This window comes from Sus scrofa, chromosome 1 (assembly GCF_054392235.1).
Source record: "Sus scrofa isolate SSC_HxYL_T2T_F1_AM1 chromosome 1, Sscrofa_HxYL_maternal_Yorkshire_Landrace_v2.0, whole genome shotgun sequence".
NCBI lineage: Eukaryota > Metazoa > Chordata > Mammalia > Artiodactyla > Suidae > Sus > Sus scrofa.
The window spans coordinates 117,848,515-117,863,501 of NC_139383.1; positions in this window are offsets into that span (position 1 = coordinate 117,848,515).

Genomic DNA, 14,987 nt, shown 5'->3' on the forward strand with positions numbered 1-14,987 from the left:
TCCTAATAATGAAGAAAGCCTTGGGACCACAGGACACAGAAGAGCCTTCTGAATAACTAAAGAAAGGATCATTTGTGTTAGGTACCTTTGCAATAATCCTTGTGTCATCAACCTCTTAATTTGTATTTCTTTTTTTGTATTGCCTTTAATGCTTTTTTATCATTGAAATGTGAACCTTACAGCACTTTTATGAAGGAGATGATGTTTTCTTGTTTAAAGACCTACTTTGCAGCTAAAACCCTGACCAAACTAAATGGCTCTAGCATCAAATAACCCTTTGACCAGTGAAGGAGTCACTTTTCTCTCTGTGCCCCAGTCTCTCATTTGTAAAATCACAAAGGGCAACCCCCTGGCCCTTGATGATCTAGGGCCATTCTAGAATAAACATGCAGTCATTCAGTGATAGTTCATGGCCACCCACCCAGTGATACTGGCAGAGGCAAGACCATCTTTGTATCCTGCAGTAGAAACCACTAAATGTTCACCTCAAATCTGTTTTCTTTCCCTCCTGGGTTCACAAAAGAAATTTCTTGGCTTCCTTTGTGGCTGGGTGTAGTCATTTTTAGTTGACAGTGTGAGCAGAAATCACAAGGATCAGCCTTGGCTGTCACTGTGGACAGCTGCCCATGACAAAAATACTTTAGTGTCTACTTTATCAACACGTGGGGGAAATATATTAGGTCAGATCTAGAAAGAAATGTGGGTCTTCTAGGCATTCTGTCTGGTCTTTCTTTCTGTGTTTCCTCTTCAACCATTTGTTCATTTATTCCACAAATACTGTCTGCACTCCTGCCACATGCCAGACACTGAAGGTACAGGGACTTAGAGCACCATGCGACGTGCAAGCCTCCTCTGTTGACATCTCTTTGCCACTATCAAGATGGAAAGTGTGCAGTTCCTGCTGTAGCTCAGTGGAAACGAATCTAAATAGCATCCACGAGGACACAGGTTCAATCCCTGGCCTAGATCAGTGGGTTAAGGATCCGGCTTTGCCATGAGCTTTGGTGTAGGTCGCAGATGTGGCTCAAATCCTCCGAGTTGCTGTGGCTGTGGTGTAGGCTGGCAGCGACAGCTCTGATTGGACCCTTAGCCTGAGAACCTCCATATGCCACGGGTGTGGCCCTAAAAAGACAACAACAACAATAAAAGATGGAAGGTGTTTTAATATTGCTCCTTTCCCCTTGCTTTTTCATTGCCTGACTAGATACCTGAGACTCTGAGTTTCAAAGTGATGTCTAGACATGAAGTTTTAAGCCTTTAAATTGTGAAAATAACTTCACACATAAAGGGCTTGACTTGCTAAGTATACAGTAGTCCCTCAATAAAGGTCCATTTCCCTGAGACCTTGTCAAATAGGAGGACTGATGTGGGAGATGGAGAATGATGTCCTGAAATTGACTCTAGTAGACTTGGTCCAGATGGGTAGATTTTTATCTTTTGTAAATGGATCCTGGTGAGATCATTCATTCAACAAGGCTCACGAGATATAAAACTGAAACAACACAAAGTTTCATCCTCAAAGGGACGAGGAAAAGAGCAAGAGAAACAGACCAATTATCACACAGTGTGATAAGTGCTCTGACGGAAGTACAGGATGTTGCTTAGCCACAAACAAGGGGCAACTAACCCAGGCTGGTGGGTGGGGGTAGGGGAAGCATCAGGCAAGGCTTCCTGGAGGAAGTAACACATGACCTGAGACTTGATTGATGCCTAGAAGTTAACCAGGTAACATGGGGGAGGGGAGCATAGCATCCCAGGCAGAGGAAACTGCACCTGCAAAGGCCCACACTGAAACTGCCAGTCTGGCTGGAGAGTCATGTACCAGGAGACAGAAACCTGAGAGATGAGGTTGGTAAGGATAGACAGTAAAGTGTTGCTGACTCTCAATAGCAGAGAACTGCCATCAGAGAGAAGTCTGGGTCCCCAGGACTCTGGAATCTTTCGGGGTGCACTTTTCCAGGAGCTGGGAGAGGCGGCTGGGTGCAAAGATGCAAAAAGAGAAAACAGAGGAAAGGAAGGAACAATTAACGATTATTAACTTCTATAAGATGTTCAACTGCATTAGTCATCTGGGAAGTGCAAAGTAAAACCGCAGTGCACACCTGGCTAGAAACAGAGATTAGAATGCAGATGTGACCCTCACCCTCTGCCCCCACCCCCCAGTAAATGTAACCAGATCCCTGAGACTGTGTTCTTGAGGAGCTTAAGACCTGCTGAGAGGGAGAGGCTCATACACTTTAAGAAGTTTTTTGGTTTTGTTTTTTAATGGCTGTACATGCTGCATATGGAAGTTCGCAGGCTAGGGGTTGAATCAGAGCTACAACTGCCGGCCTACACCACAGCCACAGCAATGCAGGATCTAAGTCAAATCTGGGAGTTCCTGTTGTGGCGCAGCGGAAACAAATCCGACTAGGAGCCATGAGGTGGCGGGTTCCATCCCTGGCCTTGCTCAGTAGGTTAAGGATCTGGTGTTGCTGTGAGCTGTGGTGTATGTTGCAGACGCAGCTCGGATCTGATACTGCTATGGCTCTGGCATGGGCCGGTGGCTACAGCCCTGATTAGACCCCTAGCCTGGGAACCTCCATATACCTCGGGAGTGGCCCTAAAAAGACAAAAAAGAAAAAAGGAACCTGAGTCGCATCTGTGACCTATACCACATCTCATGGCAACACCAGATCCTTAACCCCTCTGGGATCGAACTAGCATGCTCGTGGATACTAGTCAGTTACTGCTGAGCCACGATGGCAACTCCACTTTAAGAAGTCTTGATGCAGGAGTTCCCGTCATGGCACAGCAGAAACGATCCCAGCTACTATCCACAGGGATGCAGGCTCAATCCCTGGTTTTGCTCAGTGGATCAGGGATCTGGCATTGCCATGAGCTGTGGTCTAGGTCACAGACACATCTCAGATCCTGTGTTGCTGTGGCTATGGTGTAGGCCAGCAGATGCAGCACCAATTTGACCCCTAGTCTGGGAACCTCCATATTCTGCACCTGTAGCCATAAAAGAAAATAAATAAATAAAGAAAGAAAAAAGAAAAAAAAAAGTTTTGATGCAGAAAAGAATCCGAGGCTTAGAGAACCTCCATCTCTACCTTCCCCTCTCTTTTCCTAACCTTAACCTAACCCTACAATTCCACTCTCTATAGTATTCAGATAACCAGGAAATGAATTTCTCTTACATCCATAACATAGATATTTATAGTCCCAGAACCTTCCATGAGGTGCCTGATACACTGGAAAGAAGGGTGCTTTGGGATCAGGCTGGGATCCTGTTTCTGCCACTGCCCTGCCATGTAACCTTGGGCCAGCAGCCTGACCTCTCCTGAGCCTCCATCTATGAAATGGGAATAATAATAGCTGCTTCCAAAATGATGACTTCTCTGCTATGTCTCCCTTAGCCAAATACTTAATGTTTGGAAACAGAGAACAGGGATCCATGTGTCATGATCAGAACTATTTTCTGAAGTCACCAAAACCCATAATTTATGCATTTATGTAATCATACCAAAGGTTATAAGCATATTTCATGATTCTATCATCTAGAAAGCTCTGCTGTGATTGACCCAATTATAAATTGGCAGAAACAGGAGGGAAAAAAGGTATCTCACATGATTACCATCCAAAGAACAACAGTGGAGAAATAAGGAAAGAGCCTAAACGCACTTTTGGCCTTTCTTAGTTACCTGAGGAGCGACAGGTGCTTTTAGGCTGGGAATGGAGATCAGAAGCAAGGCTTCATAGAAAATTACCCTGAGAGCCCTTAGGCAGAATGGTTAGAGAACTGGATGGGTCAGGTGCTTCTCAGAGGAAGAAACAGGTCCCAAAGAGATGACACCTTTGAACAGCAACACAGAGTCCTCTAGGTAGCTCCTGACACCGGAGTTCTCCTCGCTTGCCAAAGTTTGTGCAAAGTGAAGCTGCAAAAGAGTTTTTTCGTGCAATTTATTTGGCCTTCCTGGGTGCAGGATGCACCAGCTGGTTCTGATGGGGAAAGAGATGGCTATAGAGGCAGGCTTGCTTCCCCCACATCCCTCAAATGGCTGTCATCTTCTGCTTGCATCACTGATTCTGCATGTGGTCTTCCATAGTAGGTATTTTTATCGTTGACCTCCCAATATTAACTTGTCTATAGTCTAATCCAATTAAAAAAAAAAAAAAAAAGCCAATCCCGGTAAATTGAAAGCCCAGGCTATTGAGTTCTCAATTTCACTGAATTTTTGCAGAACTTGAAAGATAAATTCATTTGCACTTTTTTAAAAAAGATTTTTAAAGTGAAAAATAAGCCTGATTTTGTAAGGGGTGAGGACATTTATTTTGCTTTGGCTGAGCTGAAAAGACTCTTCTTCACCATGTCTCAGAATGCATTTCCTTTCCACTTCCCCCACCCATGTCTGACACCTTCTACCCCAGGACCCTCAGTGTTTCCTACCAGACCAGCCTCCACCAAAAAAAATCTGAGCGCTCCCTCCTCTGAACCCCTCCCATAGGCCTTGAAGGGGTCGGTGCTAAGACTAGGAGCTCCTACCACTGGAACCAGTCCTCTTCACGTCCCCGCTGAATGGCCAGCCTGGCAGTGGGTGTTCGCCAAAGGAGGGAGGAGCTGCATAAAGATCACATGCCTGCCTGCCACTGCCAGGTCTCATTGAAAACTTACATCATCGCTTCCTGCCTGTGCTCTATCAGAAGATTTCAGCAGTTCCCACTGCTCCCAGAAGCAAGCCTAGACCCTTCCATGGCATCGAGGCTCCCCTAATTTAGTCCTGGCTGACCTGCCAGCCTTGCTTCTCTCCACACCCCCACCTGGGGCTGAATGCTGAGCAGATCCTCAGTGCTCTAGCTCTGGCTTTTGCTCCAGCTCTTTATTGCTCTGTCTGTTTCACTCTAGCCTGTGGAGGTCCTCCCATCTTCCAACGTGCAACACAAAGCCTATCTTCTAGAAAATCTTGCCCAGTACCTCTCTCATTCATATTTTTTTCCTCTGTTCTCTCCCCTACTCCTTCTTTTCTTCTCTTTCTCTCTCTCACAGACACACAGCGTGGATTGATTTCCCTCCTTCATCCATGTTCCCATGAGACTCTGTTTGTCCTTAGACATAGCACTTAGGGGGTTCCTGTTGTGGCTCAGCAGGATAAGAACTTGACATAGAGAGTTCCCGTCATGGCTCAGTGGTTAATGAATCTGACTAGGAACCATGAGGTTGCGGTTTTGATCTCTGGTCTTGCTCAGTGGAGTTAAGGATCTGGTGTTGCCATGAGCCGTGGTGTGGTTTGCAGACGCAGCTGGGATCCCACATTGCTGTGGCTCTGGCGTAGGCCAGTGGCTACAGCTCCGATTTGACCCCTAGCCTGGGAACCTCCACATGCCGCTGGAGCGGCCCAAGAAATGGCAAAAAGACAAAAAAAATAAAAAATAAAAAAAAAAGAACTTGACCTAGAGTAAGTGAGGATGAGGGTTCAATCCCTGACCTTGCTCAATGGGTTAAGGATCCGGTGTTGCCACAAGCTGTAGAGACAGCACATATTTCAGTCTGCTTTGGAAGAGAATTCTCCGTGTTTGCAGCACGTCCAAGTTAGAAAGTATAGCCTTGGAATGCAAGAGCTACTCATCCTCATTCATCTGGATAGTTATCATAGTACTGGCCCTGACACATAGTAATTCTCAACAAATGTTTGGCCCTTGAAGACAGTGACTTGATTGACAGAGCCTTGGCTTTGGCAATGGACACAACTGAGTTTGGGTGTCCATCCACCTCTTAATAATTATGTGATATTGGACAAGCGATCTACTCTCTCTGAACCTCTTAGGTCCCAAACGTGTAAAATGGGGGTTATAATAGTGCCTACCCCACAAAGTGGCAAAGAAAGTTTGAGATAATGTGTGTAGAACATGTAATACTTGACATTTATAAAGTAGGTTCGTAATAAACATGAGTCACCATCTCTATCCTATATGCACTTTTGAAACTCTTACTTTTGCCTTGGACCCACTGGAGTGGATATCTGGGGGGAGAAGCCCTCTAGAATATTCAGAGTGTAAGAAAAATATGACCTCCTTGCAATCTGGGCCTGGTTGCAAGAAGGTCAGAGGGGAAGGCAAAGACTGAAAGGATTCTGAGGAAAGAGGGGAGGGTGGCAAAAGCTAGCAGTCCCAGGCCCTCTCCAGGGAGGAGGGCCACATCCTTGCCAGCTAATGAAGTCTGACACTTACCAGGAAATCAGCTCCTCCAATCAATCTAATCTAAGTTAACACCTACAAGAGAACCTCCCCAAAGCCGTCTCCATACTTTAAGGTTAGCCTGAGTAATCAGAGACAGGAAAGGCAGCTAGGAGCATGGAGAAAGGGCATTTCCAAAGGGCCTTGGCCAGTGTGTCTCTGGCCCTGAGGGTGAGGGGAACAATGGCCTGCGAGGGCAGAACACTGTGGGCCAGGGAGGCTCACCTATTGTGGAGACACTCACATTTGCCCAACAGCCTTCTAATTGTACCTTGGTTTCCAGGAGCAGTCATCCTGGAAAGGAGTGAAGGGGACAGGGTTTAGAGCGGTACAGAGACAGGTAGGGTGGAAACAGAGCAATGTCCCCACATGGCACTGGTGTTCTCAGTATCTGTTATTAAATGGGTGTTTGGATACATTTCAGTCTCCTGAGACTTTGGGCAGGGCTATCAGCTCTCCTTAGGGCCAAGTTCCCTTCAATAGGCTGACCTACTTCTATCTGCACCCCATCCCCACCAGCCTGTCCAAATCCAGCTCCCTGTGAGAGGGCAGTGGTGTGCGATGGAGGGTGGGGTGATACTAATATGCAGATTTGTCACTGTGGAAGGATTTGAATGCCACAGAGCTACCTTTCCCTTGGAGGTGGGATCCTGGACTAGGATCTGGGCACTTGAATGGCTTTTGGAAACTGTGGAGTCCAATTACCCTATTACCCATGAGGAGACTGATGCCTAAAGAGGCCAAGCTAGTACACAATGTATATGCATATCTAATCACCACAATGTACACTTTTAATATCTTATATTCTTGTTAATTATACAGTAAGAAGGTTGAAAAAAGAAATTAAAATTAATTCTAAAAAAGCCCTCCGGGAAGAGAATCCAGATCTCCTGAAGTCCAGACCAGGGTTTCTATCCTGTTTCTTTATGATAGCTCCATAAAGACATCTTGGTGTGGGAGTTCCTGCTGTGGCTCAATGGGTGAAGAACCTGATTACAGCAGCTCTGGTCGCTGTTGGAGCTGCAGGTTCGAACCCAGCCCAGCACAGTGGGTTAAGGATCCAGCGTTGCTGCAGCTGTGGCATAGGTTACAACTGTGGCTTGGAAATGATCCCTGAAGCTTGGAACTGATTTTGGTGTGGTATCATGCAGGTACTATGACATGTCCAAAAATGATAAATCTGGATTTGACTAGAAAGTATGACTCTTACTTGTTTTAATCTCAAATTGGAGCTTCATCTTACTCCTTGCGTGACTTCTTGTAGCTTCTTGTTCCTAGGGAAACTTGTGTAAATGGTATCTAAATTCACACTCTGATAGACTCTGGGAATGGCTTTGTGGAAGACCCAAAGCCTGAGAATTTGGGCTTGATCAGCCTGTTAATTTTGAGTGCTGGGCGGCAGGCAGACAGGCAGGCAGGCAGGCAGGCAGGCATGCAGGCATTCTCTCCTCCCTTCCCTAAAAGATCTCCATCCTAAGTCCAAAGGAGGCAGGTGTGCCAGGAGACACCCCTGGGAGGTAGCTCATGGCACCTCTCCCAGGAAAAGGAACAAAGGAGTAAAAAGTGGACAGTAAGCCATGTGAGTTCCAAAAAAGCACAAGTAAATGAAACTGGCATGGGTATAACCAATGAAAAGCCTAAAGGAAAGTCAAAAAGATTATGAAACTCACAAGGGAAAATGCATTCACTCATTCAAGAAATCCTTAAGTGATCACTTAATTAAACCAGGTATAGTTCTAGGCACTGGGAAATCAGACCAAGAATGATACAGAGATCCATACAAGTGAGTGAGAAGAGGAAAACTCAAAGTCATGGAAAGCGTCTTAGCTAAAACAGAAATCGAGATTAGAGGAAGACTGTGAGAGGAGTCAGATCCTTAAAAACTGCCTAGAAATTTCAAGAGGGTAACATCTGCACATATAACATTTTTTAAAACCTAGAAGAAAGGAAGCAGAAAGAGATGCATGAAAGCTACTTTGTCCCCCTAAGGACTAAACCACAGGGTTTGCATTGCATGCTGGGATAATTCATTCACTCTGTAAGTACTCACTGAGCACTTCCTACTTCTCTGGCCACACCAGGCTTTCTGCTGTTCCCTGCCCTCCCCCACTCTGCCTTTAATATTTCAGTGTCCTCTTCTTCTGAGGGCTTCTCTCAATGAATAACACCATTTAGTAGATACACAAACAAACCGAAAATACAGTGTCAGGAGAAGTAAAAATATCCTAGTGAAGACCCTGTCTAATTCATCTTTGTACCCCAGCGCTGGGCACATGATACACATTTAGGAACTGTTTGATGAATGAAGGAATATCATTGCTAGGCACTGAGGAAGCCAAATTTTTCTAATAACAAATGTTAGCCTAGTTGCCGTGAGCTGTGGTGTAGGTCACAGACATGGCTCGGATCCCGAGTTGCTGTGGCTGTGGCGTAGGCTGGCAGCTGTTGCTCCTTTTGGACCCCTAGCCTGGGAACCGCCATATGCTGCGAGTGTGGCCCTAGAAAAGACAAAAAAAAAATAAAAATAAATAAATAAAATAAAATAAAAAATAAATTAAAAAAATTAAAAAAGAGAAATGTTAGCCTAATCACAACTCCGTAAAAAGTACATTTTAAAAATGTTTTAAAAATCTACTGAAAGCACTATCAGTGGTTGAATGATGGAATTATAGAAGACTTTTTTCCTCTATTTCCCCCATTTTGTATAGTGCAGCAACATTGTTTTAGCCCTATCCCCACCCGGCTTCCTCACCCTTGCAAAATTATGAGAATTACAACTTATTACCTAATTTAAATTTTTTGTGCCATATAAATTATGAAGACTGAGAAAACATAATCTGAATTGCATAATGCATAAAATTTATCACCTCATTATTCTGATATGTTCGAAGATATGCATGATCACTTATGGCTAGGCATAAACAACCGTTCTCATTTATCACTTTGATTAGTATTACTTGAAACAGCCGAACCGGGCTTTTTTTCCTGGGGAAGAGGAGGCAGGAATTGGGCCAAGGGGGATGTGACTCTGTTGCCTCACTTTTCTGGCAGAGAATGTCAGGACCTGGGGACTCCGAGGACCTCCGGCTGACTGATGTGCAGGCCGGTGATGGCAGCAGAGCAGGCAGTACCCAGGGCTGCTTGGGCTTCACGAGAGAGATTTTTCACCCCAGTAGCAGTGGTGCTACCACCCCAAACTCTCCTTTCCTTCCCCTCCTAAGATATGCCTTCTAGATTTGAGAAAACCCACAAGGATAGTGCCTAAAATGTCATCAATAAAAATTTATTTGGGGAGTTCCCATCATGGCTCAGGGGGTTAATAACTCAGCATAATGTCCGTGAAGATGTGGGTTTGATCCCTGGTCTCAGTGGGTTAAGGATCCAGTATTGCCATAAGCTGTGTGTAGTTCGAAGTTGTGGCTTGGATCCTGTGTTGCTGTGGTTGTGGCATAGGCCAGCAGCTGCAGCTCCAATTTGACCCCAGCCTAGGAACCTGCATATGCCACAGGTGCTGCCTTTAAAAAAAAAAAAAGAAAGAAAGAAAGAAAAAAAAGAAAAAGGAAATGTATTTGGGCAGTAGAATCACTGCCTTCAGAACATTAGCAGAGGGCTAAGATGTTCATTCACATGACAAATATTTATCAAGAACCTACATGGCACCAAACATAAACAAGGCGGTATATGTATATGATGTCATTTCTTCCTGCATCAACATTATTTAGATATTATTATCCCCTATCACACAGATACTGAAGCAGGCTCAGGAAAGTTAAACAACCAGCCCTAGGCCACCCCTTTAAGTAAATGGTGGGAACTGGGTGGAGCCAGGAGTAGAGTAGGAGGGAGAGATCCAAACTCAGCTCTCTCAGAGTTGGGAAGTCACTGTCCCCACACTTTGTATTGCAACACAGCAAAGATTTCCAGGCTTGGTGTTTAAGTCTGTGTGGCCATCAGCAACCACTCTGGGTCTCAGTCTCCTTGTTTAAACACAAAGGGCTTGAGAAATATGTTTTCCAAGTGTGCTTCCAGCGCTGGGCTCCTCGTTACGGGGTTCCTCGGGCCTTTGTAAAAGCTCTGCTGGAGATGAACCCTCCCTGGTCGCTAGAGCAGAGCAACAGCAGGGACTCAGCGCTCTCCAGGGATCGCCCCCTAGAGGACACTGGTGGTGCTGCGTGAGCCCTCTCTCTCACAGAGGGTACTTGCCACTGACAAACCAACATAATCACACGATTCAAATTAACTTTAATGACCGCTTTACCTTTTTTAAAAAAAATGGATTTAGAAAACATTCTCACAGTCCTTCCCACACTCACCAGGGCAATGCTGCTGGAACATTTAATGATGGGTGCATTTGCAGCCTGAAGACCTACTGGTTCTATGAGTCATATTTTAAAATTAGATTATATGTATGTACATTTTTTGACCATGCCGGTGACATGTGGAAGTTCGCCCGCCAGGGATCAAACCTATGTTAGAACATCGACCCAAACCGCTGCAGTGACAATGCCAGATCCCTACCTTACTGTGCTAGAAGTGAACTCTAGTTCTAGTAAAATTAGATTATATTTTACTTTCTACACCTTGGTTTCTTTTAGGCCTTGTGAGGCCACATATTAATCCAATGTTTATTTTGCAGGGTTGCCAAACTGTGATTATCAAATGGTATATTTATCTCTACTTAGTTATTTTTAGTATAATAGTAAAGTTTTGGTTAGGTCATATATGCATGTGGTACAACATTCAAAAGTCAATGCAGAGATTTCAGTAACTATCATGAGATCGAGAAATTCCATTCCTGGGTCTATACCCCCCTAAACTGAAAACAGGTGTTCAAACAAAAACTTATTATGCATGAATGTTCATAGCAGCACTATTCACAATACCCAAAAAGTGGAAACAACCCAAATGTTATCAACTGACACTAAATAAATGAACTGTGGAATGTCCATATACTGAAAATATTACTCAGCCAAAAAAAGAAATGAAGTACTAACACATGCTTCTATTTTTTTCTTTCTTCTTTTTTTGTCTCTTTAGGGCTACACAGGCAGCAAATGAAGGTTCCCAGGCAAGGGGTCAAATCAGAGCTGTAGCCCCCAGCCTACACCACAACTCACAGCAACACTGGATCCTTAACCCACTGAATGAGGCCAGGGATCGAACATGCATCCTCATGAATACTAGTCAGGTTTGTTTTCACTGAGCCAAAACGGAAACCCCCCATGCTTCTGTTTGGATGGCCTGTAAAACATTACGCTAACAAAAAGAAGCCGGACCATTTACATGAAATATCCAGAAAAGATATATCTATTTCTTTTTTTTAATTTTTGCTTTTTAGGTCTGCACCTGCAGCATATGGAGGTTCCCAGGCAAGGGGTCGAATCGGAGCTACAGCTGCTGGCCTACACCACAGCCACAGCAATGTGGGATTTGAGTCGCAGCTCACAGCAATGCTGGATCCTTAACCCACTGAGCAAGGCCAGGGATCGAACCCGCAACCTCATGGTTCCTAGTCGGATTAGTTTCCGATACGCCACAGCGGGAACTCCCATAGAGATTTTCTCATCTGTAGATTAGTAGTTGCCAGGGTCTAGGGGAAAGGGAAAATGGAAAGTGACTGCTAATTGAGTATGAGGTCTCCTTTTGGAGTGATGAAAATGTTCTAACTGGATGGTGGTGGTGATTGCACATTGTAGATGCCCTAACTATTGCTGAATTGCACACCTTAAAATGTTTAAAATGAGGGAAGTTCCCGTCGTGGCTCAGCAGAAATGAATCTGACTAGTATCCATGAGGATGCAGGTTCCATCCCTGGCCTCACTCAGTGGGTTAAGGATCCGGTGTTGCCATGAGCTGTGGTATAGGTTGCAGCTGCGGCTGGGATCTGGCATTGCTGTTGCTGTGGCATAGGCTGGTGGCTACAGCCCTGATTAGACCCCTAGCCTGGGGACTTCCATGTGCGAACGATGCAACTGACAAGGCTTAATCTCTAAAATACACAAACAACTTACACAACTCCACGGCAAAAAAACCAACAACCCAATTGAAAAGTGGGCAAAAGACCTGAATGGACATTTCTCCAAAGAAGAGATACAGAAGGCCAACAAACACATGAAAAAATGCTCAACATCATTGATTATTAGAGAGATGCAAATCAAAACTACAATGAGGTACCACCTCACACCAGTCAGAATGGCCATCTTTAATAAATCCACAAATAACAAATGCTGGAGAGGGTATGGAGAAAAGGAAGCCCTCCTATACTGCTGGTGGGAATGTAAATTGGTACCACCGCTATGGAAAACAGGATGGAGATACCTCAGAAAACCATATAACCCAGCAATCCCACTCTTGGGCATATATCCAGACAAAACTTTCCTTGAAAAAGATACATGCACCCCTATATTCACTGCAGCACTATTCACAATAGCTAAGACATGGAAATAACCTAAATGTCCACTGACAGATGAATGGATTAAGATGTGGTGTATTTACACAGTGGAATACTACTCAGCCATAAAAAATAACAAAATAAGGCCTCTTGGGAGTCAAAACACAAACATGGGAAGGGTGGAGTCCTTCATGTCTCAGAAGCCAGATGTTGATTCCTGAGGAAATACTGAAAAATTGATTTCCTAAACTAAGGCTTCCCGAATAATTTTTTTTTTTTTTGGTCTTTTTTTTTTTTTTGCCATTTCTTGGGCCACTTCTGTGGCATATGGAGATTCCCAGACTAGGGGTCCAATCGGAGCTATAGCCACCAGCCTACACCAGAGCCACAGCAACGTGGGATCCGAGCCATGTCTTCGACCTACACCAGAGCTCATGGCAACGCTGGATCCCTAATCCACTGAGCAAGGCCAGGGATTGAACCCACAACCTCATGGTTCCTAGTTGGATTCACTTCGCTAACCACTGAGCCACGACAGGAACCCCCCTGAATAATTTTTGATTGATAAAGCAAGTGCATCTTAAATGCCAGATTTCAACAAAGTTATGGATTTGTTTTGAGAGATTTCCTAAATTTTATTTCCCATCTCTTTAATTGAGTTGTAAACTCTGCTATCATCTTTTTAATTCCAAGAGTTGTTTGTTTTCCAGATGCTTCTTAAAAAAAAAAAAAAAGTATCCTGTTCTATTTTTCATGGGTACATTATTTTCTCTTCCTGAGGATTAACCACAGAATGTATCTTTCTTTTCTCCTTTTTTTCTGAATGTCTCTATTTTTCTCTGAGTTCAGTGTTTTATTTGTTTTAGCTGCTATTTTTTAAATTAGAGACTTTTCCTCGATTATATGATTTTTGGTTATTTAGCCTTATTTAAGAATGAAGCATGAAAAAGCTGATTAAAAAAATCTGTGTGTGTCTGTTTGCGTGTATGTGAGAGGGAGAGAGAGAGAGAGACTTAAAGGGAGAGGGAGAAGGAGGAAGGGAGGGAAAGAGAGGGAAAGGAGGGAGAGGGAGAGAAAGCGTTATTGATTAAAAAGCTTCAGGCAGGATAACTAGGCAGAGATCCCACTGTTTACTTAGGTGGCTCTCACTGTTTATTTAGGTGACTTGCAAGCCATTTCCCTTGGGCAAATTTTACCTGAGGAGAAACCTCCAGTCTCCTGCCTGGTGGGCCCATATCTGGCTGCCTGCTCCTTGGGAGTTAAGCCAGGGAAAAAACTGGTGGGCAACACAGGAACATTATAAAATGGAAAAGACTGTTGAGGAAAATTTTATATTTGATAGCTCAAAAAAATCAAAGTAGTACCATGTGGAAAATCTGTGTTCAATACTAGTAATTTGGCTGCATAAGAACCTCTGGATATATGAGGTGTCACTGTATTAATAACTGCTAATATAAATGCGTGTTTGAAGTATGGGTACAACATGTATCCTTTACAACCCCCCATTCCTCAGTTTGGTCTTCTCTGGCCACTGAATGCCACCGTTGCCCCTCTCATCTGAAAGAGTACTAGTACAGTATGTGTGCGTGTGTGTGTGTGTGTGTGTGTGTGTGTGTTGGGGGGATGGAATGGTGGTGGAGGAGTGCAGAGCTGTTTGGGAAACAATTCCATTCATAGGAATCCTGAGTCCTTACAACCTTTAGGATTTTGTGCTGATGAGGATCATTTCAGTGGCCGGTTGGGCCTCTACAAAGCTCTCAATTGTTCCTTTTTCCCTTTTAACTGGAGATCAGATGTGTAGGAAGATGCCGCTTTGAAACATTCTTATTCCAGCAAGAAGGCTCAGTTTAAGGTACAAATGTCCTTGTACCAGCCCTGTGCACTCCAACTTCCAAAGGGAAGAATGGCTTTTATAAATTTGCTGAATTCTTGAGGAGCTCATGTTCATTAAGGCTCACTGTTTGCAAACTACTTTGCCATGACATACATATCATTTGAAAACAGGAAGTTAGCTTTTAATCATAGGATGAAGTCAAGTGTTTCAGAAAATAAAAGGCTTCGGGCTGAGAATTTAACATGACAAAGGTCATGACCAGAGGGTAGGTGACTGGCTTTGCCTCTTTATTCCATCTTTGGGTATGTGCACTGTTTGCCCATCTCTTACACATCTATTTTGTGCAGGGCCTCACTTAACATTCTAGTCTCTGCCAATCAGATGAGCTACTCTGTCAAAATGCAAGGACTCTGTTAATACACAGACTTCCCATGTACAAAGATGAGGAAAAGAGGCTTTATTTTCACTGCTGTTAAACACATCATTGTGTGACTGAACCATAATTCACTTATTCTCTTGTCCACTCACGATGTTTGGGTGGTTTCC